The following is a 26193-nucleotide window of genomic DNA, read 5'->3' on the forward strand; positions in this document are numbered from 1 at the left end:
GCTCTTCGGGTCTGGAGCTCTCTTGGTTCTGCACTCTCTGGGTTCTACCCCGCATGGGCAGGAGTGCTCAGCTCTCTGGCTTGCCTTGCATCCCTGATTGGGGACCTCTTGCTGGGACTGACAAAGGTCTGGCTTGCTTGACAAGCTGGCCCCGCTTGGAACTTAGGCATCAGAGAGCCAAAAGCCAGCTCCCAGAAGCAGAGTGCAACGCTGGGACTTATGCCTCGCAGCCTGAGACGCAGGGACCCAGTGTAACATAGTGCATGGGTCCGGGACTGCTTCCACACTCTCTCGCTGAGAGAAATGAACGGAGTCTGAGAGCAGCACTCGGAAGCTCCGCTCCTGGGGGCGACCGCAGCCTCAGACTCCAGGAGCTCACGGATGAAGCTTCCCCTGAACGACTGTTTGGGGTGACCTGGCAGTGCACCCCAGAGACCGGCTGGAGAGAGAGCTGCGAGAGACAGTGGAGACACTGACCTCACAAGTGCACATCGGAGAGAGCCTGGAGCTGGAGGATGGAGTGTGCAGCTGTGTTGAGTTCCCAAGGGACAGATAAAGCTATAACCGGCAATTCGTGGATTTGTCTTGGACTGTAATTTCCTTGGGAGTGGCTGGTTTACTCTGTGTTGAGGATGAGGTTGGCTTGGAGCAGAAACGTTTTCAGCTCCTTCAAACAAGGTTTCCTTTTAATAAAAATCTGTTCTCTTCCTTACATATCTTTGTGGTATGTTGGTACATGGCAACAAGCAGTCCTACCCCATTTTGCACGGTAACAAATATACATAGATCCCTTCAGGAACTAATCCCAAGTGAAACGTAACCCAAAGAAAAAGATAAAATTCGCATCACTCTGTTTACAACACCTTAGAGTAATGCCTTGCCTTTGAATAGGCAAGAAACACAAATTCAATACAATTTCCTACAAAAATAATTCACTACATCCCAAATAAGTACTTATTAAGAGCATTTACATAGAAAACACAATGATGAATTGACATCATACTTCATAATGAACGTTTATTTTACCAGCATCTATTACATGCTTTTTTCAACATATTTTCAAATGAGAAGATCTAATGAAAAAGCATTTAGGCCACTTCCTAACCATGAGTTTTAGAGTCCCTTCACATTTCTACATTTTTCAAAGAAGTTAATGTAATTAAATGAAAGTTTCCTTTGCATGTTAAATACATATTTCAGGAATATTTAAACATGAAGTGATAAGTGTTCATTCAGACCTTATTCCTTCCTACTGTTTTTATTCAAGTATTGCCATATACTTGGATGTACAATTTTAAGGGGTCTTTCCTTCTGTAAACATAGTAGAAATCAAGGTCTGGCATAAGGAAAGAGAGACAAGGAAAGCATAATTCATACTGATATATGAAAACAGAAACTTAACTCCTTCTTGATGTATTTTTTCCTAAAAATTGAAAATTTCTTCAGTTTGAGATCTGAATGTTCTGCCAATCATCACGTCTATGTACTTTATTTTCTTCATTTCTTTATGACTCAGATATTGGGATTAAAAGTGCTTTAGTCCTTTCATCCAAAAAACACATCAATATTAATAAATGTAATTCCTCCATACCCACACAAAAAAGACTACAGGGCACAGTAATTCTCAGTCTTAGCCACCATAACTAATACAAGATTAAGGAATTGTGAATTTGTATATTTAACACTGTCTAATAATGTTTTTTTAATTATGGAAATTAATCTTAATTTCTTGTTTATGGAAATTAAACTTTTAGCTCTTAGATTCTTAGAGTTTAACTTATTAAAATATACAATGTATTATAATAAGAAAGTATATATATATACTTTTTCTATTAGTTTTCACACTTTATCCCATTGATTAGGACATATATAATGATTTTAAGTACTCATTAAATGCATTTTCACCACCTTTCAGTAGATCCACATTTATCTTAGAACTGTTTATGTAGTTATTTATATTGCTAGAGTTATTCATATTAAATAATATTTATCTCTTTAGTATGTAAAATACTGAAAATAGTATATATTTTCATATATTCAATTTTTAGTCTTAATTGCTTTTATATTTTTAATTTTAGAATTTTTTATAGTTTTAATATAATTTGTTTAGCATGAAATTGTATGCAGTTCATCTTCACTATAGAGTGAATTTTTATAACTGTAAATTGTTTTAAACATATACTTAAACCTATATATTTTTTCTAATTTTTCTTAGTTTTCATTGTCAATTCAGTAACAGTTACTTTCAATATTGTATTTCTTTATACTGAAATTGAAATTTTTGTTCATTTTAATTTTTACTTCAATTTAAAAAAAAAATATCCTTGGGTAGTCACTTGAATTATCTCTGTCACACCTATGAATATATTAGCTGTTGATATTGTATTTTTTGTTCGCTTATTTTAAAGAGCTGCTATTTCTAGACTCTTTATATTACAAGTCATAATTTACTTTCTCCTATAGTAAATACTATTAAAAATTAAGATGTTTTATATCATTTGCTTTTGTTTTGGATATTTTTAAAGGCCCTGTTATGAATATTTAGTATTAGTATCAATTTGCTAATTTTCATACATAGAGTAGATGGATTTGCTTCAGTCTTCACATGGTTGTTGGGGAAAATTTAAGTTTTAAGCAGCAGGCATTTTTATTTTTCAAAGTTCATAACAAATGCCCATTGCCTACTAACTTTTTATCTAATATGGTACCACTAAACAGAGTATAGATTTTCTTCTGTTTTGTGTTTATCACAAATGTTACAGGATAATGTAGTTGATCATTAACTCCTTTAAAAACAATCAATCTATGAGAGAATGATTTTTGTTAAAGGACAGTTTCAGAAGGATACAAAGAAGAAATCCTAGGAGCTCTGGATGAGTGCTGATTCACAAGAGCTAACTGGTAAATTTCCAGGAATTTTGCAAACTGGTTATTAAAATCTTGGTAACTTGAAATCAGTATTCACACCACATATGATATATGCTACAAGCCTGAGACAAAGTAAAAGTTTTGTTGTAAGACAAAATTAAACTACAAGGAAACCACAGACAATTGAATTATAAGGAGAAATGAGACAAACAAAACACACATCCTTCTCAACTCTAAATGCAACTCACTGAAGTACTAATTCTATCCACAAAAAGAAAACATTACAGGACTTTATCCTGTCATTAATCTACCTTCAAGACTAGAATTTCCTTGTGAATTCCCTTGATCAAGTATGGGTTTCACTTATATTTCCTGATCAATTTATCTGACCAAAAAACAATCCATTACAAAATGATGAAAAGAAAATGGAAAATGTTAGTACCTTTTTTAAAGAATCGAGGGCAAAAGTACATAGAGCAATCACAACAGTCCTTCAGTTCATTTTGTGGACTAGAGGTTATTCTACATGTTTTTACTCTCTGTTCTTTACCAAGCAATTCTTCTTCTGGGTATCTACCTAGAAAATTAGAAAACATTTTATCACACAAATATTTTTACACTATGTTCATTGCAGCATTATTTGTTATAGATAAGACATAGAAACAACCTAAGTATTCTCTCATGGATGGTTGGATAAAGAAGAGATGGTACATATATACAATGGAATACTACTCAGCCATAAGAAAAGATGAAATATTGCCATTTGCTACAACATGGATGAATCATGAGAATATCATGTTAAGCCAAGTAACTCAGGAGGAAAACAAATAAAAAACCTTATTTCATTCATATATGGGATATAAAACAGAAAGCAACTAAACAAAACAAAAAAGCATAAAGTTCATAAACACAGACATTATGATGATTACCAAAAGATATGGGGGTGAGGGAGGTAAAAGAGAGTGAAGGGAGTCAACTATATCGTGACAAAAGAATTTTCTTTGGGTGGTGAACACACAGTGCAATATGCAAATGATGTATTATAGAACTGTATATATGAAACTTATATAATTATATTAAACAATGTCACCCCAATATACTTAATAATTTTATTTTAAAAATAGACTGATTCCTTTTAAACTTACAGAGCATGAACAGCCAACCTTTACAATGGATTTTGGGTCAATCTCACTGGCTCCCTAGAAAGATATCCCTTATCAGATATATTCCATAGAGACCTATCAGTGGTACATCCAAAAGGATTCATTTTAGAGGCCGCAGCCCATCAGCAGCATACTATGTGTTAGTATGAATTTAAAGGCCTGGAGATTACCTTGATTGTTGATTAAGTACAGACCTAATTACCAATGCTGTTTTCTCTTAAGTGTCAGTCTTCAGTTTGCTGATGATGGATCAGATGGCAGTAAAAGACATGAGTTGGAGGAAAGAATGTAACATTGATAATAGTCCTAGAACATTTTGATGAGCTCATACATGAGAAAGTTTTACAATATTAGGGTAAGAGCAGATAAACTATTGATTTTTATATACACAGGGTAGAGAAAAGGAAATGTTTCACAGTGATATAAAAAATAGATTATGTTTTCTTATTTTTCTTTTTATTCAACTTGTTTAGTAAATGGAATACACTTCTAGGTAAGTGACCCAAGAAAGATAAAGGCCATAAGTTTGTATCTGCCAATAATAGTATTATTTATTAAAAAAAGATATTTAAACATAGTTACCAGTTATGGAATTATCACATTTTCTAAGTACTGTCATAATTTTCTTGTTAAATAGGCAATTATGAAGACTATATAGCAAAGGGAAAGTATAATCTAAACTGCTCAATTATAAAACAGAACACAGGTGGCTAAATATTATATAGTCGCAGTTAAGTAAAATACGTGTATCAATAAGTACATAGAGTAGAAGGACATTCACTTTACTGAGAAAAGAATTGCAATGTTGCAATTAGGTGTGGTATTTTTCCTTCTAAAAATGTACTGTTGTACATTGTATATTTTTTAACAAAAGAAACTGGGACTCAAACTTCATACATTATAGCTAAAGTTTAATTTTCAGTATTTAAAAATAAATATACCAATAAGTGTAAAGCATTTCTAATTGGCTGAGTTTACTATTGAAATAACAATTACATTTTAGATAATGAAAAATCATGGTCAGTCTATAATATAGGTCTAAAACAATACTTCCTTTCATATTTCATTGAAAAGAACTTAGTCATATAATCACACATGTATTTGAATAATGCCTGGATATTGCAGTGTGCCCAGCTAAAATTATATTATTATGAAAGGAGAAAATAAATGTTAGAGGATAGACAGCAGTCCCTCCCATAATGATGATTCCCATGTTCAAGTGCATTATGGAAACAACAGAGTCCTTGACTTGAATAGACTTTGATGGTTGGTATGTTAATCAGTAACCAATAAACAAAGACCAATGACCAATGCTTGGGTGCTACCTAATACTCCTGCACTTCCCTCAATGGTAGGAATGAGTAAGACTGACTTTTCCATGAGCTTAGGATCATAGTAAGCTTTGTTCGGGCTTAAGTTAATTTTTTTTAAATAAATTAGTTACTCATTGAATACCTGTGTTTATGGGCTAGACCCATAGCTATTTCATGGAATTTATCAGAGAATCTGTAGTTTGCACAATTAGTTTTATTTGTTTAAAATATTTGCTTATTTATAGCTTGCTTTCTAATTTCCTCACGGGGTCCAATTTTATCCAATAAAAGATATCTATTACCCTGAGTTAATTTTTATGTAATCCTAAAATAATGTGACTGAGGCATCATAAGTGATCAAGTCTGGAAATATTCCAAGTTATATTTTCAAATACTTTGCTTAAAAGTCTAGATACAAGTTTTCAGACATACTTTTTTATTAGGTAACAAAAATATCAATATTGACAATATTATCTTATTATAATGAATAGAAAGTTGCTTATTTCCTCCCCTTTCACTACAAAAATAACCCCTTTTCTACCCAAGACAGAGAGAAGTTATGAGGTCAGTGAAAATCTTTTTTTTTCACTGTCTAGTAAATATATGCCTTCTTTTTCCTTCAGTTTTGCAGGTTAATTTTATTGTTCAATATGTAAAATTCGTAATTATTACAATATTGTTGACTATATTCTCTATGTTGTATTTTATATCATTGTGACTATTTTGTAACTACCAATTTGTACTTCTGACTCCCTTCACCTTTGTCACCAAGTCCCCCAATTTCCCTCTCTTCTCGCAACCATCAGTCTGTTCTCTGTATCTGTGAGAACATTTCTGTTTTGTCTGTTTGTTTATATTGTTCATTAGATTCCACATATAAGTGCCTGGTAGGTATTATAAATACTGGGGAAATAGTTTGCAAAGTATATTATTATCTAACCACTATGCTGTGTACCTGAAACTAATACAAAATAAATACTGAATGTAAACTGTAATTAAAGAAATTTAAAATTTTGAAAATAAAAAAGAGAGTGTAGAATTCTTAAAGCCCCTCCCATCTTTGGTGCATGCAGTAATGAAGGTATATAATTATTTCAAAAAATACACCCACGAGAGTAAAAAAGATAGCAACGGGTTGTGTTTTACTTATTTTTGATATTTATTATACTTTTTCCCATTTTGTAAGATTATACAGTTAATACAAACTATGAAAAATTCACCGAAATGTAATAGCAAGCAAAAATAAACATTCCCAAAAAATCACCAAGAAATTAGTACTCTACACATTTAATGTAGTTCTTTCATGCTATTAATCTATGCATTATGTGTGCATACTTTATTGGATATATTAATTGTACATCATTTATCCTTGCTTTTCCATTAATATGATAGCATAACTTTTCAGTTATTAATATGTTAAATAGCATTTTCAATGCCTGCATTATATTACATTGTAAGATATTTATAAAAGGTTCTTAATTCCTTAAGGAACGAGTATAGTGTAGAGGTCAAGGACTTTATGTTTTTCTTTTCTGGTTCTACCGCCATCTCTTGAGTTCCCTCCAGGCAGGTGCATTACAATTCTGAATGATACAGAAATCACAATTACAATATCAGGACCTACCTCATAGGTGTTCGTGAAGTTTTATTGAGCTACTCAATAGACACTGGAACAGTGTGTGGCACATCTTTAGGATTCGATAAATGATACCTGCTTTTATCAAGAACCAACACAAAATAGCTGAGTCACATTAAGAAGAGCGTGCTAACAAAAATAACTAGTTGCATTAGTAAATGTTTGCTAGAATAAGATCCTACATAACTTAATTCTAAAGTCTTCAAGGCTTGCTTGAAACCAGATCTAATTGAATGACAGAGTCATCAGTGGTTTCAGAGTCTGAGTGGTCAGGTTAATTGGTCTTCTGCAAGGAAGGTCCGGAATATTTGTATCTATCAATAAACCTCAATTAAATAGGGTAATTTAAAAGTTTCTGTTCCTTAAAAGCAAAACCAGGCTAACTAAAATATAATCCTCACCTTAAAAAAAGTTTAGTAAGAATGGAGTCATTTATTTTAAGAAAATGAATGCCCTATTGCTCCATAAGTCAACAAAGAATAAATTAGGAAAGAAAATGAACCGCATGTAGAAAATACACAAATTTGGAAAGTCCTGTTTCTCTATATATTAGAGTGTTGTTGCAGGTACTGGCCTCTTATATATTTAATGTAACCAATTCCATGTAATTTTTAAGGTTGTTAAATTGTTTTTCAATTATAGTTTACTTGATATGACAAAATATAGTTTCCTTTTCTTATGGCAATCAGATTATAAATTTCAATGAGTTCAACATTTTTTTATCTTAAATGTGGTAGTAAAGTTAATGTCAAACATTATCTCTTTGTTACTAAAATGGTTCATAAAATAAAATCTCTTGTTCCTACAAAATATATGAATTTTCACTTGATCCACTATAATAAAAAATAGCTATGCACATTAGTAATTTTTTCTTTATAAGTGTGTGTCTGAATACTCATTTTAGAAATGTGTTATAGATGAATAAATAGCTCATTAAACCATTCTGCAAGTCTTCTTAAAACAAAAATAACAATTAGATAATTTACATTTAGCTTAATTAAAGAATTGTTAGGACCATATAACTTTAAAATAAAAACAGACTTTTTAATTAATACAAATGAGCAAAATAAAGTCCTCTTCTAAATTTAGTATAGCTGAATAAAGCAAACTTATTTTAAGTTAAAATTCAGACTAATAAATAATGGGGACAGTAAGAGAACACCTGGAATTTTAGCAGAGCACACAACTACCCAGCTAGGATCTGAATTTTCCTTTGTAACTGAGTAAGACAATATGACTAGGTCAGGCCAATGTGAAAGGACAGTAATGTTGGAACAACTTCTAGGTCACTTCCTTCAAATCTATGCGTGGGTATCTTCTTTCTCCTTCCCATGAGCTAATGAGCTCACTGCACTCTGTATGGATGGTACAAAACTAGGCTATGGAAGAGCTGTGGAATTCAAAGAATCTGGACTTCTCAATATCTCATGGAGCAAAGTTTAACCACTTGCCTTGTAGTACTGACATCTGAGCCACTTTAAAGGGAAAAACTAAACTTCTATATTATTTACACCCTTATAATCATGATACTGTTAAAATAACTTATCATGTACAAAACCATAACTGTTATAGTACAAAAAAAAACTGATTAGAAATTAAAATTTTAAATGCACAAATTAAAGATACTAAATTTAAGTCTTAATCACAAAATTGCCAAAATGAAAGTTAATATTATATCAATAATACTCATTTTTGAATGCTCAATTGAAAAGCTTTGAAAAACAAATTTAATTTTATGTAGAACCTCATATCTGAATTTCTATTAAATAAGAAAGGCTATACTTGTACTATGGTATTTTCCTTTTATTATTATACATGTATAAAACAGATTTATTTTTAAATGAATTTGAAAACTGCCTTGATTTTTTTAAAACTAATTTGGAAGTGCCTGCATCTAAATCATCATTTGCCCTAAAGTAAAAGGCACTCAGGAAAAAAAAAAATCTTAAAGCAAGAAAGACTTTTAGAAGATCTTCAAAACTGAATACATATATACATATATACATATATATATATATATATATATATATATATATATGCAGCTTCCTAGAATAAGAGCCCCATTACTTCATTAAATATTTATTTTTACATATATAGTAATAGTTGGAAGCATTATGCCTTGGAACATCAAGCATAGAAATGAAGGGTGTATTAGACTGTCTATTTCTGACTGTGCATTGACACTGAATCATTTGAAATTCCTCATTGGTTTGGTATTGGTATTATCCCTGAGGCTACTTAATGAGTTGTAAAACCTAGGTTTCAGGTACTGTGGACCTGCTCTTGGAGAGCTGGTTAAAGTGACTTTGAAAAACCAATTTGATAGTCTGCACATAGCCTGCCCCATAATCTACTTTAGTTTCTAGGGACATATAATGCTGAGCCTAATCTGTTTTTATGATGTAATCTTCCACCTGCCATGTCACTATAATAAGAGTCTCAGACTTTTTTCTAGTTTTCAAAAGAAATCCAATTATATTTTTTAGTTGTATCACTTTTTTTAGGAGTTGTGGGAACATAAATAAAATGGATGACATGGAAGATTAAATGGCCTAAACACAGCAACTGCATTGTCCCTCAAGTATATGCAGAGTAGCCTAACTTTCACTAGCTTCCATATCCAATTAATATTCCAAAATGTGTGGAGATTATTAGAAAACAGTCCTTCAGGTAAGAGCATCTGAACAACTTAGAAAGTATCTCGAGCCAAATACAGTAACCTAACCTCTTCCCTGTTTAAATATGATTAGAGGAAGTTGCAGTCTTAAAGGTTTCATGGGTCAGGACCAGTGACTCTAATGGAAGGATAAGCAAAATGATATACTAGGTGAATAAATTAGCTCAAGAACTGTGAGTGGGCCAAAATATAACAAGGTGACCTATATATGTGGATAAAAAATTATGGCTTGCATATTATTATTATATTTAATAACAAAAAACAAAAACCCTTTAGCTTTCCTGGATTCAGAAGCAAAATCTATTAAAATTCTTTACGATAAGTAGAGTATGTTATTTACTTATTTGTCTGTTTGCTTATTTATTTCAGTCATATTTAGATGCCATTTTTGAATCCCAAATTTCCTTTCTCTTGTGCCCAAGGTTCAGGGAAAAGGTGGGGATGAATGCATCAGAGAAGGTAGCAGCCAGGGTGATCATGCACAAGAATTGGTAGTTGTACAAATAGAGATGTTTCAGGCCAAAAACATTCTATAGTAGCCTGGCTGCTAAAACATCATATAAAGCACTTGCTCTGTCTAGCTGTCACAATAGAATTATGAGAAAGGGAAATGCAGGGTCTCCTTTATTTAATATAAAACCATTATTGTTATTGTGGTGAATTTGCAGAACATCTAGCCTTATCTTGTACAGAATAAAACCTGCAATAAGTCCTACAAATTTTTTACAATATCTGGAATACTTTTCAAACAAGCAAAGAGCTATTAGCTTCCATTTGTCAACAAAAACACTCAATGCCATGTCCTACAGGCCAAAGAAAAAAGAGGGTCTTGCAGTCACAGAGTAATTATTGTGGCTTAGAGGTACCATTTTCCAGCTCCAAAAAAGCCATGTCCTCTCATTTCCCAGGGAGTGTGAACAGTTTGCCCAATTGCACTTCGGCAGTGTCCTCATTTGAACCTTGAATGTCCTCAGGGAAACAAAACAGTCTTTCCCACCAGTCAGACTCAATATTCAATCTAGAACTAACATCAGTACCTGACACCAGAAGGGGCTTCAAGGGAGATAAAGCAGCTAATTTGTGAAGGCTCAGTGAGGCAGTAGAACCTAATGAATAGAGAAAAACGAATGAAAACAGGGCATCAACAGATGAAGTCATAAAACACCATAGCAGGGTGCCATAAATGGGTTGCTCTGCAGAGGTCAATTTTGATTTTTTGTCTCATCTGGTAGGATAAGTGTATAGCTGAAATGAGCTATAAGAAGGAGAAAAGTCACTTTGCAGTAGATTTCTCACAGTGCTTCCTAATGCTGGGGGTAAAAAAAATAAAAAGGCCTTGAGCAGTCTCCTTCAGTTATGCAAATATAGGCCTGGTGAAGTCCGTTTTCCTCAGAAAAGGCTATTAACGAGAAATGTTGATGTATAAGCTTTGCCCAAATGGAGATGACAAATAAGAGAAGAATTAAAGAAAATTATAACCCTCTGGAAAGGAGAAAACTAACACCCTAGCTCCCATTTTCTGAAATTAGAAATTGGGCAACGGGGAGCAATCTGATTGTGGGAGAAGGGATGGGCTGGGTGGGGGGAGCAATGGGGGAAAAATGGGACAACTGTAATTGAAAAAACCAAAATATAAAAGAAATTTTATATATATATATATATATAAAAGAAGTTGGGGAACACTGTCAGAGAGTCAACAAGTGTTTTCTTAATGAAGGCCAGAGCACAAAGAAACTACACCAAGAACTGACTCTGGGATGAAATTCCAAAAAGAAAATGTTTAAATGAAAGATCTAGTTCGTTAGCTAGAGAGTGCTGAATCTCTCTCAGGTCTCCTTATCATACCTGAATTTCTAAAAGGCAAAATGTAAGTTAAGGAAGCTGGTTGCTAGGCACTACACGTTGGAGCTCAGCTCTGGTACAGCACCAGCCCTTGCTCCCCTCTAAAGGGTAACAGTGTGATTCAGTTCCCCTTCAAGTGATTCTCAATTTCAACTATCAATTGAAGGCAGCTGAAGGGGCTTTTTAATAGCCCAGTGCCCAGACTGGATTGGAATCTGTGTGTATGGAACTCAGCAACCACTCTTAAAAGGAAGAATTGGTGATGAGTCGTTTTCTAACATGAGAGAATGAAGAATCTCCTTCATCTGAAAAGCAAATAAATCTGTTATATCACCATGTGAAGACAACAACTAGGCAGTTGTATAAATAAAATTGGAATTCCAAGAAGATATGAAAGCTAGAGATAGATTTGATGCCTTGGGACAGATATGGTGATCTAGAGAGAATATGTGTCTAGAGAACACAGTCGGCCCACAACTGAGGCCTGAACAATCCCAATTTCTGGAGAATGCACAGATGAGAAAAGCCTCAGATGGCAACTGAGAAGGAGCAGACAGAGTCATATGAGTAAATGCAAAGGATTTGGTAACAGATATCAAAAGAAGACTCTGTTTGGAGAGAAATAAAATATTTGTTTCCAACATGATGAGATCAAATAATAAGAGAGAAGTGATTGCTCTATTTGACAACACAAATATCATTGGACATTTTGGGAAAAACAACTTCTTCAAGGACAGTTGGCTATAGAAGACCAAGCCACATATGTGAAGGGTATGTGGCATGAAGAAATGAAAATAATATAAGAGATCAGTGTTTTGGGACAGGGGTGAAAAGTCAGTTTAAACTGTCTTATGAGAAAGGCATTACTAGAGCTTACATGAATATAGATATGAACAATTCATCAAGGCAGGAAAGAGAAACTGATGGTTCAGGAGGATGTGAGAAGGACACCCATAATAGGAGATTCATATCTAGACAACATACTAAACAGGTGACCTTTATAATACAAGGGACAAGTAATTGAATTGTGTATATGTAAGATGCACTTTGGTCTATACTGTTGATAGTTAGATACTTTCTTTCATTTCTTTCTGTGTTCCCTCTACTGGTCCATATGCAGGGCCTCACAGCATATAGTTTACTCATTATTATTAGTTGCCAACTCATTCTTTCAGAGAAAAAAATATAGTGTCTGTTATGGTTACAGAAAGCAAATATATGCTGTCTCAGGCTCAGTATGTTGTGCCTACCTATTTTTTATTGTCATCATGCACCTGGGATACTATGGTGTCCTCTGTAAGTAACAATACTGTAGTTCTTTTTGGTAGTTACGCAACAGTCACAAGGATGTAAAGTACAGCTGAGGGAATACATTCAATAATATTGCAATAACTATGTATGTGCCAGGTTCTGAAATATTGGTGGGGGGAACATTTTGTAAAGTATATGATTATCTAACCACAATGCTGCACACCTAAAACCAATACAAAATAAAATGGAAAGAAAATTGTATTTGACTAATTTAAAAAGAGTAACATGCTCTCTAAATATAATTTGGTCCTTCGGTTTTGGTTCATCTTCTCTGATAGGCAATATATTTAATTTAGAGATAGCATTAAGTAGGTTATCATTTGATATTTGTTTAATGTGATAACTTAAAAACTGTTAGCTACACCAAACAGTTCAAAGGAGCTTCCATGACCAGCCCAGTGACTGAATGACTGTTTCTGTCTGTGCTCATTCTTAATTTTAGAATAATCATACTTAGAATGTAACTCATGATGACAAGACCACAGGTAAAATTTCATAAGCTCTTAGGTGTGATACTTATAACAAAATTACATAATCTTAAATAAGGCAGATTCACATTTTTATCAGTCTGTTGAGAAAGCTTAATAAGGAATATAACATTCCACTCATGCTAATTAAGGGACAAGATCTTAGCTTTACACAGCAGTTATTTATGTGGCCACACCTCTGTAAGTGACATCAGGAAACTGGGCCTTTTGTTCTTGTAACAATAACAATTTATTGTCTTGTGGAAGAAAGAAAATTGATAAGAACATGAAGTTAGTTTATGCTGCTTGTTCTGCTATGAGCAAAAAAGCTCATTGTCTCTGCACCCCCCAAAAGAAAGAAGAAAGAAGAAGTACAAATTTAAAACAGTCATTTTAATATTGAGATTATGTTTTCTTTTCAATATAATTTAATGTCATTATACTGGTCTGACAAAACAAGATAATCAAGAAAATCAAGACAATAAAGATAATCATGATAAATAATCTTACCTAAAGTTCACAGTGGATAGGTTAAGAGGTTTTTAAATGTGTATGCATTGTCTAAATATATGATATTTATAATAACCTGTGTCACAGGGAAAAAATAGCAATTATTTTGAAAAGAACAACAAACATATTAACCCTTGACTTTCATCCTTTGTAGCCTACTAATCTACTTTTTTAAATTTGGTAATACATTATTAAAATATGCACATTTAAATATTGCTATAGCATTTTAGAGATTTACCAACTAGTACTAAAATAATATAGGATTATAAAAATATAAACAGAGGCACAATAAAGGATGTGACTCCATTTTTTATGAATTTTCACTGCTGATTGCTTTCAGCCCCACCACTCCACTTTCAATTCTCCCTTATATCTGGGCAAGAAGATAGAAAAGCTAGGGGGCTCCCTCCTTTGGATTCAGTATTAAGTTCAAACCATAAAAGCCTGTGTCCATGTGCAGATAGATAGAAACCCTCACTCCAGCCCTGCACTAACCACAATAAAAGGAAAGTTGGTGTCCTTTCCCTGCTCCCCCAAGCCAAATTCAGACCGGCTTGGGAGCATGCCCTGTACTCCCAGAAAGCTTTTAAATGTCATTGATTTTTTTTCATACTTTTTAAGTGAATGTGTGGCATTTCAATATCTGAACAAAATTTAGGTAGGGGAGTCTAAGTCTGTCCTTTCTTTACAGCATTACCACAACAGGAGGCAGAAGCTAGTAACAACCATAGAGCAAACAAAAATGAATACCAGTAATATGAATATAATTCTAATGTTAAAATATAAATGTAGTTATGTAACTACAGGGTCGGAGAAAAAGTAGGCTTATAGTTTTTTGTATGGAAAATAATATGATAATTAATAAATAACAGCACTTTTTTTTTTCTGTTCTAATTGTGACCAGTGTAGCCACATCATGTAAGGGCAGTTGCATTTCCTTAATGAGTAATGATACAGCAACTCTCCTTGGCCTACCATTTCAGTAGATTTGATTTTTAAGACAATCCTGAAGGCCAGCCTCAAATGATCTCTTCCAGGGCTTCCAAAGACTATTTAAATCAGTTCCATGAAGGTAGAAATTGCATAAATGTACTCCACTCATTTCAGGTGTACATTTAATGAATTTTGATAAATATATACACTTGTAAAATCAGTGCTAACATTAAAATATGTCAGCCCAAAAGTTTTCTCGTGTCCTTCTTACACCTACCCTCAACTATTTTTTCAAATTTCTGTCATTGTAGATTAGTTTACATTTTTCTATAATTTTATATAAAATGAAATCACACAGTATGTAGTTCTGTGCATTTTCTTTTAACCTAGAATAATGTCACGATCCATCTTTAGTGGTGTACATATTAGTAACTTGTCACAATTTTACTATACAATGATATTCTATTAAATAGATATATCACATCTTCTTTATTCATTCACCTATTGGTGAACATTAGAGCAGTGTAAAGTTTGAAGTTATTATGAAAAAAAAAGCTGCTATGAAAATTTGTGACAAATCTTTGTAAGAATATATGTTTTCATATCCCTCTCGAAAATGTACAAAGGCATAAATGCTAGGTCAGATTGAAATTATGGATGTAAATATATAAGAAACTGCCAAATAATTTGCAAAAGTTTCTCTAGTATTTTACATATTCACCAGAGTTGTATGTGGATTATAGCTGCTCCTTTATCACTAGCACTTGGCACTGTCAGTCTTTTAAGTTGAGGCCATTCTATGTGTATGTGTTGCAGTAATCTTCCTTTTTCTTCTTTTTTAAGCAGAAGAAAATATATTTAACATAACCAGAGGTCAGATGTTGGTTAAAGCCAGGAGTGTCCAAGAGGGTGACTAAGTTCAATGACTCATCTTCCTGCCCCTCAGCATTGCCCTTGGACTTCCTATTCTCCTGTATATATGCTGCTGCAGTCCTGGCATTGTATCAAAACACGACTATTTCCATAAGATGAAGGACAATTACTTTGTTACTATTATTTTCCTTTGTAAATTAAACTGCTTAATTGGAAATACATTTACAGACAAATTATAAATTTGAGATAGACATTGAATTGTAAGAAACGATACAGGTAAATCTAATTTGCCTTTACTTAGTTCCTCAAATACTAATAATGTACAAAACTAGTAAAACCAGGACACAATCAAAATGCAGAATATTTCTTACTCCCAAAGATTCCTCATTTTTCTCTTTTGCAGCCATATCCACTTTGATCTTGCTCCCACCCTTTCTTGTCAAATACTAATATCCTGCTAATTACTCTGATTTTATTATTTCAAGACTGTTTAAATGGAATCTTACAATATGTAATCTGTTGAGATTGGTTTTTCTCTTTCTTTCTTTCTTTCGTTTTTATTTTTTTAGAATGACTTTTTCATTCAGCATAATCACCTGGCTATTTATGCAGGTTGCTGTGCATATCAATATACAGTGCAGTCTTTTTTTTTTATTCTAGAGTAGTATTTCTTGGTATGGGTATGCCTCCTGTTTGTGTAACCACTGTTGAAGAGCATCTGGGTTATTTTTAGTTTTTAAGTATTATAGAGTTTAAGAATCCAACTGCTTGGTCATGGCCTTGTTACAGGTTTAGTTTTTAAAAACTGCTAAACTCTTACCCAGTGTGGCTATTTCATTTAATGTTCTCATTAGTAACACATGAGTGTTCCAACTGCTCTGCTTCTTTGAAGCCTTTGATTTTGTATTTTTATTTTTAATTATTTCTAATTCAATAAGTATGCAGTGATATTTCATTGTAATTTTAGTTGACATGTCCCTAGTGGCTAATGATGTTAAACATCTTTTCATGTTATTTGCCACCTGTATATACTTTTCAACAAAATGCCTCTTTGTGTATTTTCCTCACTTTTAATTGAACAAGTGGTTTTTTACTGCTAAGTTTTGAGAGGTTTTAGTATACAGTATTCTAAATACAATCCTGTGTTTGATATGTGGTTGTCAATAAATTAGTGCTCAATTTTGAGCTAATATTTGCCTAAGGAATGAAACCAAGGTTGAGATTCATTATTTGCCAATGGATGTTCAAATATTACAAATGTCCTGGCACCATTTGTTGTAAGGCTGCCTTTCTCCATTTAATTGCTTTTATAATTAAAAAAAATTAGTTGGGTATATTTATGTTGGGCTATTTCTGTGTTCTTTATTCATCCCATTGATTTATGTGCCTATCCCTCTTTCAACCTCACACAGTCCTCATTACTGTAGTTACTTAACAAATATTTTAATCAAGTACACAACTTCCTCCCTCTTTATTCTTTTTTACTTTTTGCTAGTCTGTTTCCTTTGCCTCTGTGTATAAACTTTAGAGTGGTGTTTTTTATGCATCTACAAAAATTTTGCTTAAATTATTATAGAAACTGGGTTTTACATGTACATAAATTTGAGAAGACATCCGCCAACACCTGCACACAGTGATGCTGTTGTTGCTGAGTCATGGTGAAAGTACTGATTCCCCACTAGGCCTCCTCTGACACCAACCAGAAAAGGTCAGGAGGAGTATACTGTTACTAAAGGGTAAGAATGAAAGTCAAAGTCTTTTCTCTGCCTTTCTCAGTTTGTGTGTGGCCAGGGGGTAGGAGGTGCAGAGGGTCGCACTGCCCGGTCGCACCCTGGTGAGTTACTAGGGAAGTAATGAGAACAAGGATAAGTAGCATCATTGCTATGATGCAACCAGACCAAAGCTGGAAGGAAATCTAGAAGCTAATGTGCACACAGGTGATAGGAAAATGCACTGCTGCACCACACATGCAATTGGAACATGAAATGTAAGAAGCATGACCCAAAAAATGGAACAGGGAAACATTGCAGTGCTTGGCATCAGTGAAAGAAATTAGACTGGAATTGGGCACTTCTGGTAAGGCAACTGCAAACAGTTCTTTACTGGAAATGCAAGAAGAAATGAAGTGGCTAAATACTGAGCCATGATGCAGCACAGACTGTTAGTGGATACAATGCAAGGTCAGATTGAATAACATCAATCAGACTTCTAATAAAACTTATTAACATAACCATCATTGAAGTTTATGCTCCAACTACAAAGTCTAAGAAGATAAAATTAAAAATTGTATGCAAATATAGAAGAAGAAATTAGTCACATATGTTGATCATTATAGGTGATTGGAATGCAAAAGTAGAAAATAAAACAAAGTCAAATGTAATCAGAAAATTTGGAAAAGGGGTTAGAAATAAAGCAGGAGATCAGCTCATGGATTCCTGTGGTACCAACAATTTATACATCACAAACACATGCTTCAAACAACCAAACAGATGACTATACATGAACATCACCAAATGGCCAATGTAGAAATCAAATAGACTATGAAATTGGAAGCAGGAGATGAAGCAGCTGAATTCTGCCTGCTAGAACTTGACCAGAAGCAGATTGTGGTACTGATCACGAACTATTAAAATCAAATATTTGAGTGAATAGAACACTGAAAGAATTGTAACATTAAAATATAATATAAATAACATTTCTGATAGATTTTAAGTCCACATAAAAAATTATTTGCAATGTTAAACTTAATTGACCAAGAACCAGATCAACTGTGTACTTAAAGTAGAAATGTTATTATGGAAGAATGTGAAAAGATCATGCCAGAAGTCAAACAGAAAGAAAAATCTAGATTAACAGACAGAAGAAACATTAAAAATTGTTTAAGATAGGCAAGAGGGAAAAGTTGAAGGTGACAAAAACAGGGTTAGGATCCTGAGTGCAGTGTTTCAATGACTGCCACATAAAGATAAAGAAAACTATTATAACAGTCAGTGTAAGGAGAGAGAAGAAAACAACAGCAACAAAGGGAAAAAGCAAGAGATCTCTACCACAAGTTTCAGGAACTAAAAGGAAAATTCAAACCTAGACTAAAAGTGCTGAATGACCAACAAGGACACACATTATCTGACTAGAAGAAAATAAAGGGAAGGTGGAAATAGTACACTAAAAATCCCTACAGAGAGATGAAATGATGGCAGAAACCTTTGAAGAGGAATCTTCTGAGAAAGAATCTGTATCTCTAGGAAGTGAAGTGAAATCTGCCCTGAAAAGTATTGAGAAGAAATAAACCATCAGAGTTAGATGGGATATTGATTGAATTTTTTCAAGCCAGAGAATGAATCTGTCAAAATCCTAACAAGAATATGTCGATTTTGGAAAACAGAACAATAGCCTACAGACTGGAAACATTCAATAAACATCCAAATTTTCAAGAAGGGTGAAACCAAGAAGTGCAGTAACTATCGTACATTGTTCTGCTTTTCCATGCAAGTGCAGTGATGCCCAAGGTGATGCAACAAAGGCTTCTACCTTATATGGAACAAGGAATACCAGATGTTTAAGCTGGATTCAGAAAAAGGAGAGGCACTTGAGATCTAATTGAAAAAATCTGTTGTATACTGGAGTACTCCAGAGAATTTCAGAAGAAGGTTAGTCTATGTTTTATAGACGACAATAAAGCCTTTGACTGTATGGATCATGAAAAACTATGGGTCACTCCAAAAAAAACAAACAACAACAACAAAAATAAACCAAAACAAGACTTGACCATCCTTATGTGCTACCTGTATCAGACAGGAAGCTACTATCAGGACAGAATATGGAGAGGCAGATGGTTTCCTAAAGACAAACATTTCAAAAAAAGTTGCATTTTATCTCACTATTTGTTTGATCTGTGTGCAGAACATATACAAAGACTCAGAGGAAAGAAGAGTAAAAATTGATAAAAGAAATATCAATAACTTAAGATAGGCACATGATACCAACACACTGGCAGAAAGTAGCAATGACGTGAAACATCTGATGAAAGTGAAGGAAGAAAGTGGAAAAGGACGACTGTATTTGCACAGTAGGAAGACAAAAATCAAGAAGACAAAAACTCCAAAAGAAATGCACAATTTTAACAGACACTAAAGTCAATGAAAGGCTGATACTCAGAAGAACCACAGTCAAAAAAGTAGAAAAGATCACCAGGAGCAAAGATGTGTCATTAGACACAAAGACTGAAATAATATACATCCTCATACTTTCCATTACTATGTACAGATGTGAAAGCTGGACAGGAAAGATGGCTGATACTAAAAAATGTATTCACTTGAAGTATGGTTTTAGAGGAGAGCTCTACAGATATCCTGAGTCACCAGAAAAAAAAATCCTAGAGCAAATTAAGACTGAAACATCACTGGAGGCAAAATGACAAAACTGAAGTTGTCCTATTTCAGGCACACCATGAGAAGGCAGAGTTCTTTAGAAAAAACAATAATACTGTGGAAAACAGAAGACAACAGGAAAAGATCAAGACCATATATAAGATGGATTCACTCCATAAGAGAAGCAATAGGCATGAGTCTACAGGAGCTGAGTGGGGCTGTTGAGGACAGGACACTGTGGACATCACTCATTCAAAGGATCACAGGGAGTCAGAACTGACTCAGTGACACATGACCCACACACAGATAAAAATACATATAAGCATATATATGCACATGTAAGTTAAATATATATATATACACATATTCTCTTTCAGTTATTTAAACAACAATAATATAATTGTAAAGATTGATATGTTTGTGGATACATAGATCCTGTGTCTATAGTCATCGTCGGCAGCCGTCCGTCTCGAGAGACGATGGTGTAGCTTCTTAAGAGTCTATCTGCACCGCCGAGAATGGTTGTGCAGTCCGACTCGGGAGTGACACGGTATCTGTCTCCTCCCGTGTTGAATCGACATCTTGCGATGACGCTGGAGTGTCCTCTCCAGTGAAGCTGAAGCTACAGAGCCTGGGCAGGGTGATATGGAGGGTCTGCTGTTGCCCATGCAGCAGACCCCCCCTCTCTTAGCAGCTGAAGGGTCCAAGGGAAAGACGGAGTCAATACAGCTTATATATTTGTAGATAGATATACAGAAACGTAGTTTCATGATTATCTGTGTCAATACACAAATATAACATGATAAACTACAATTTTATATTACTAATATCTGAGTGTTTCTGGACATTTTTCGCAGCTTGCCCACCAAAAAGGACTAAGGTTTGGCATACTCAGGTCTCTTATTCCATCAACCTTCTGAGAAGAACCTTGCCTTCTGTTGGTTTGCTGTTATACCATTATCTTTTGTGTATGTTGGAGAACAAGAGATGTGAGTGTGGGACTGAAGAAAGTCAATTGAGAAGAAAGAAATCCAAAGAAAGGGTGAAAACCCAGGATATATATGTATTTGATATAAGAGAAAAACAATGATTTAAAGTCATATTAGTAGGGGTGAAGTTCTATTCACATAATTGGTAAATATTTTTTAAAAGAACTGAAATTATTTGGGGTTAGTAAATAATATGATTTGGTTTTTGATTACTGACCTTTTTCTCGACACACTCAAATTATACTATCAATCATCCATCTATCAATATTTTCAATTACCATAATCACTTTACTTTTGTATTGAGAGTTCACTTTCACCATGACTGGCAAAGAGACAATGTGGAGATTACGTTGAAAATAAAAATTGTTTTTGAAAAGAGTGCAGGGGGTGTATATTTCAGGTAGGGAATTGTAATTACATGGTGTTTTTTGAGTTCACTAACTTGATATAGCCTACTAAACAGACAACAAAATATTCAGCTAAATTTTTGCTTTTAACTCTGTCAAACCCAGTTTGTTAAGAATCTAAAGTCCTATCTGGCATTTAGGTGAGGAAGTACGGATTCAGGTTTGTTAAAATTAATTTAATTCAAATTTTGTCAAATTCCACAAATAGAAACCTGTGCCCCTGGGAGCTTAGTCTTTACTAATGGCGTAAAGTCAAACATATTTTTGAACAATTAACACAAATTTTCACTAGGAATAAAAAAAATTGCACAGAGTTCTGTCTTAGAAGTAAGGGGGAAAGAAATAATTCTGCATTGTAGATAGAGCATTCCATGGTATTGACATGTGTATGGGCACCTGAACAGGCAAAAAAATGTTGCTACAGATAAGAAAATCTTTAAGTCTCCAACTAAAGGATGTTGAAGCCAAGATATCTGATTGTTTTTTCTGTCTAGGACTGACTCACAGACTAAAAATGGATATATGGAAACTTAGGACATGATTGAAGTTCTACATGGTACAATCTACTTTTGCATTGTGGATAAGAACAAAAGAAAATAAACTTATATGATATACATTCTTTGAAGGGAAATCATACAACAATTTCTTGAGGCTCAAAAGCATCCATACCTTTTCTGAAAGAAAATTATATAAAAATCAACAATTGACGTTTTTGCTACCCTGAAACCTTACTCCTAGGAAGCCTAATTAACACTAAGTTTAAGGCAGAGATGAATGTATCTTCATGATTACCTAATGAGATTCTTATCAAATAGAGAGAATAAAACTCAAAACAAACAAATAAAAACAAGATTGTTGCCATTATGGCTCCTCTCCTTGAACCTTGAATCAGGATACTTGGAGAATAGGGCCAGAGCCAAAGTAGATTTTTGGGTTAAGATTGTACAGTATAGACCATAAGACTAATTGTTATAGTCAATGGTTAATTAGTCATTGTATTTTTGCAGACCCCACCATAAATATAATAAGCCAATCTGTGGGGTATTGTTGACATTCCCATATGCTTTAATTTTGTCAAAAAAGGATGTATAGTTACTTGTCCCAATTTTATTTTTATTTGCCATAATTAATCTTGTATCTCCTACTTAAGTGATTTTTAATTTGGGCATTCGTTACTGAACTTCAAGTTTTACAAAAAGAGGACATAAAAGATTCAAAATTCCTTTCCCCAGAAGTTTATCTAGAGGCATATGAGAAAAATTACTTATTCTTAATAAAAGGAAAAGAAAGAAAGAAAGAAAGAAGTGTGTTTGGATTAGAAATAAAGGAATTCTATTTTAAAACGGCATATTTGAGTAGTGGGCATCTCTTTGGGGAAGTCTTTAAAAGACTGACCTTGACAAATTATAATAGGCTAATATATATTAATATATGATCCTTCTTAGCTCATTTTCTTTGCTGGACATGTAGAACATATTTAGATTGGAAAAATTCAGTCCTCTCTCTGATCACTAGTCCCTGCACACCATTTGTCACCAATTGTTCAGGGGAGTACCAGGTCTCTCGGGATATTTAGACTAGCAGATGTAGACAGAGGAGGAAAGGGATAGGGTATTCCCAAGGTATCAGGCTAAGGCTCCCGAAGAACTTTACTCAACAATTTTTATAAAAAAGTTTATCCATTTACGTAATGAATATGAGAAAAATTGGGATTTACAAGAAAAGTATTATAGGTAAGATTGTGTATCTCTTTCATGGTGTTCTAGGGGCATAATAATTATGAAATTACATATTAGTTCTTATAGAGTGTTCCCTAACTCTGATTGGACTATAATGTAGAGCCATATAGTTGAGATTATAATTTCTCTCAAATTTATAAATATAGAGAAAATACATCTTTGCTGAGGAGGAAGCAAACTGTTGTCTTTGAAATAAATGATATCTTTTGTTTCTTTAAGTTGTTTATAATAATAGACAATTATATCAGTAATTTGCTTAAATAAAATTTTCGATATGTATACAATTCAAAAAGTGATAAATTTATCCAAGATATTAACAAGTTTTTAAATGGGTATAGAAAGTATAGTTTTCCTACTTTATGACAATCACTGAGGTTTATACCTGAGAGTTATAACTAAATAACTGTTCTTTAAAAATAACAACCAGTTAAGCATACAGTTTTACAAACAATAAAACTATAAATCACCCTATTATCAGACAGAAAAATGGGAAGACATAAACTAAATAAAACCATATTGACCAAAAATGAAAAAGAAATATAGAATTATATATCATAAAACCATAAATAGGAATATAGTTTCCATTTTCCTTACCAAACTGAATAAAATATCTGTTTTTCTTTATGTAACCACTAATACAACAAGGATTCATGGCAAAGTTAACTTCTTTTCTTTTTGGCTTTCTGTGACAGATATTACTATGTTCTAATTATTACTCATTACCATTTGTAATTATTGACATAACCTTGTTTTTGTTCATAGCATTCACTTGGTTAACAGCACTGACAACCTAGACTCACTTGCAACAAATTTAGCCAAAAGATCCATCTGGTCAATGACTTGTAAGCAGAAGGTCCATTGAATATTATGCTTTTGTTAAGAGATGGGCTCACCTGGAACCAAGATTGTCTTTCTGCTTTAGCATTTCTTCCTTTCTAGAATTCACATGTAATACTCAGTGCAGCAGAAGCACTCTTGTGGCTCTGTGGAAGAAAGCTACACAGTAGTAGTGGTAGAGTCAAAGGGGAGAAGGGATCTGAGTTTTCAATGGCAGCCTAACTGGTACTTAAGAAAAAAACCAAAAAGAAATTTCTCTGAAATAAGCCAGGCAGTGAAAGACAAATACTACATGATCTCATTTAACACACGGAACTAATGAATAAAAGAAACAAATGAACAAAATAGAACCAGAGGCATGGAAACAAGCAACAGACTGACAGTGATCAGAGGGGAGAGGAGAGGGAAAAAGGGGGGGAAAGAGAGGAAGGGTCTAATCAAGAAACAGATATAAATGACCCATGGACATGGACAACAGAGTGGGGATAGACTGTGGGAAAGAGGGTAAGTGGACAAGGCATGGGAGAGCAATGGAGGAAAAACTGGGACAACTATAATAAAAAAAAATTTTAAAGAAATTTCTCAATTTAAAATTATGGCATACATTTTATGTTTAACAGAAGAATCACAGCCAACTATTATTAAAATAGTCATGTTTTTGCTAAATTTTATGATGTAGTTATAATGTAAGATGTTTAAAGAGTCTAAGCAATTTATCATTGGCTCAAAAAATTACAAATAAATAGTTATTCCAAAGGAACAAGTGTACATATGTATTATTACTTATTATAATTACAAGATGATATGGGCAGCATTTTAAAATAGGAATTTAAAGTCACTCTAGTTACTTCAAGCAAAATGTCAAGAAAGAAAAGCAATGAAATAATCTCTTGGGAAAAAAATACATGTATTTTGTCATCTTAAAAATTTTTGAGTTCAATGTTTCTGTTTAAATATAAGTAGGGTGATAAAATAATAATAGGAAAAGGGTTATAATCAGCTCTTATATTCACTTAATTATCTATAGAAAATTAGATTTTTAATAATTTTATTTTTAAAATTAAATTTATTTTTATGTACAGGAAATTCAAATAGCAGCTCTAATTATATAATATGTAGAATTCAAGCTCTACTCTATGACAAATCTGAACCAAGGAAGTGATCATAAACTTTAAATATAAAGCACGACATAATAAATTTATTCCAGAAAACAATAAAGTGCTTTAAAATCATCGCATTTTTCTCACAGTTATAAAACCAACATTTAAAATATATTTGCAAATCATTCCACCAGAGAATCCAAAAGTAGACTGAATGCATCTTATGAAATTATTAGCATACATCTGTCATAGAAATTGAAGAAGATAAAATATGATTTGAAATGTTTAAATTTTTACTCACAATGCAGGTCCCTAGATTCTATAGTATGTTAATTATTTTCCTGTGATTTGTTAATGCCTAAAATAATTTTCATGCTAATTCAATTGAATTACAAAGTATCAATACATAAAAAGATTCTAAATCACCAATATTTAATTAAATCTGTACACGAACCACATGTATATTTTGAAGTAAACACAACTCTTTAAAGTATTGACTCAATTTGCTCCTTCATGAAATTACTTTTAAAAATAATCTATTAAAACAGCATAAAAATGAAAGAGAAATTTTGTGTTCAGTCATTAAAGACAAACTCATGCCTGATTAGCCTGTCTGCCACAAATAACTATAAAACGAGAAAAAATGTCAAATGACTACTTTCCACTGTTAGACGAGAAATAGCAATAGCACACAGACTGAAAACTCAAAAACAAGAAACAAATGAGATGAACCACAAAATAACCCTAACTTTATGCCTGGGATATGTTCCAGATTGAGGATAGGGAGAGGGTTCTCAAACCAAGCACAAGGGGAAAAGCTAAGTAAATTGAGTAGGGAAAAATTAGGGTTCTGGGGGACTAAAATGTGCAGGTACAGGAGAGAAGAAAGCTGAACAAGGAGTAAACCTGAAAATGTGCACAGGGTAAGACACATACCAAGAGAGAATATTCTTTTTTAAAAATATTTCCCAGGGAATGCTTTTATTTGATTTTTAATGAATACTTTAGGACTTTGCTTATTTTCTGTTGAGTTGTCTTTTTTCTTCTTGATGTTATTTTTTTGTTTTCATGGGGGTGGTACCTGCTTTATTTTTGCTTCTTCTGCTGCCTGAAACACACACACTGGGACTTAGATCATGAGATCGAGGCCATACAAGCTAA

This window comes from Furipterus horrens, unplaced genomic scaffold (assembly GCF_987537825.1).
Source record: "Furipterus horrens unplaced genomic scaffold, mFurHor1.1.pri manual_scaffold_5, whole genome shotgun sequence".
NCBI classification, from domain to species: Eukaryota; Metazoa; Chordata; class Mammalia; order Chiroptera; family Furipteridae; genus Furipterus; species Furipterus horrens.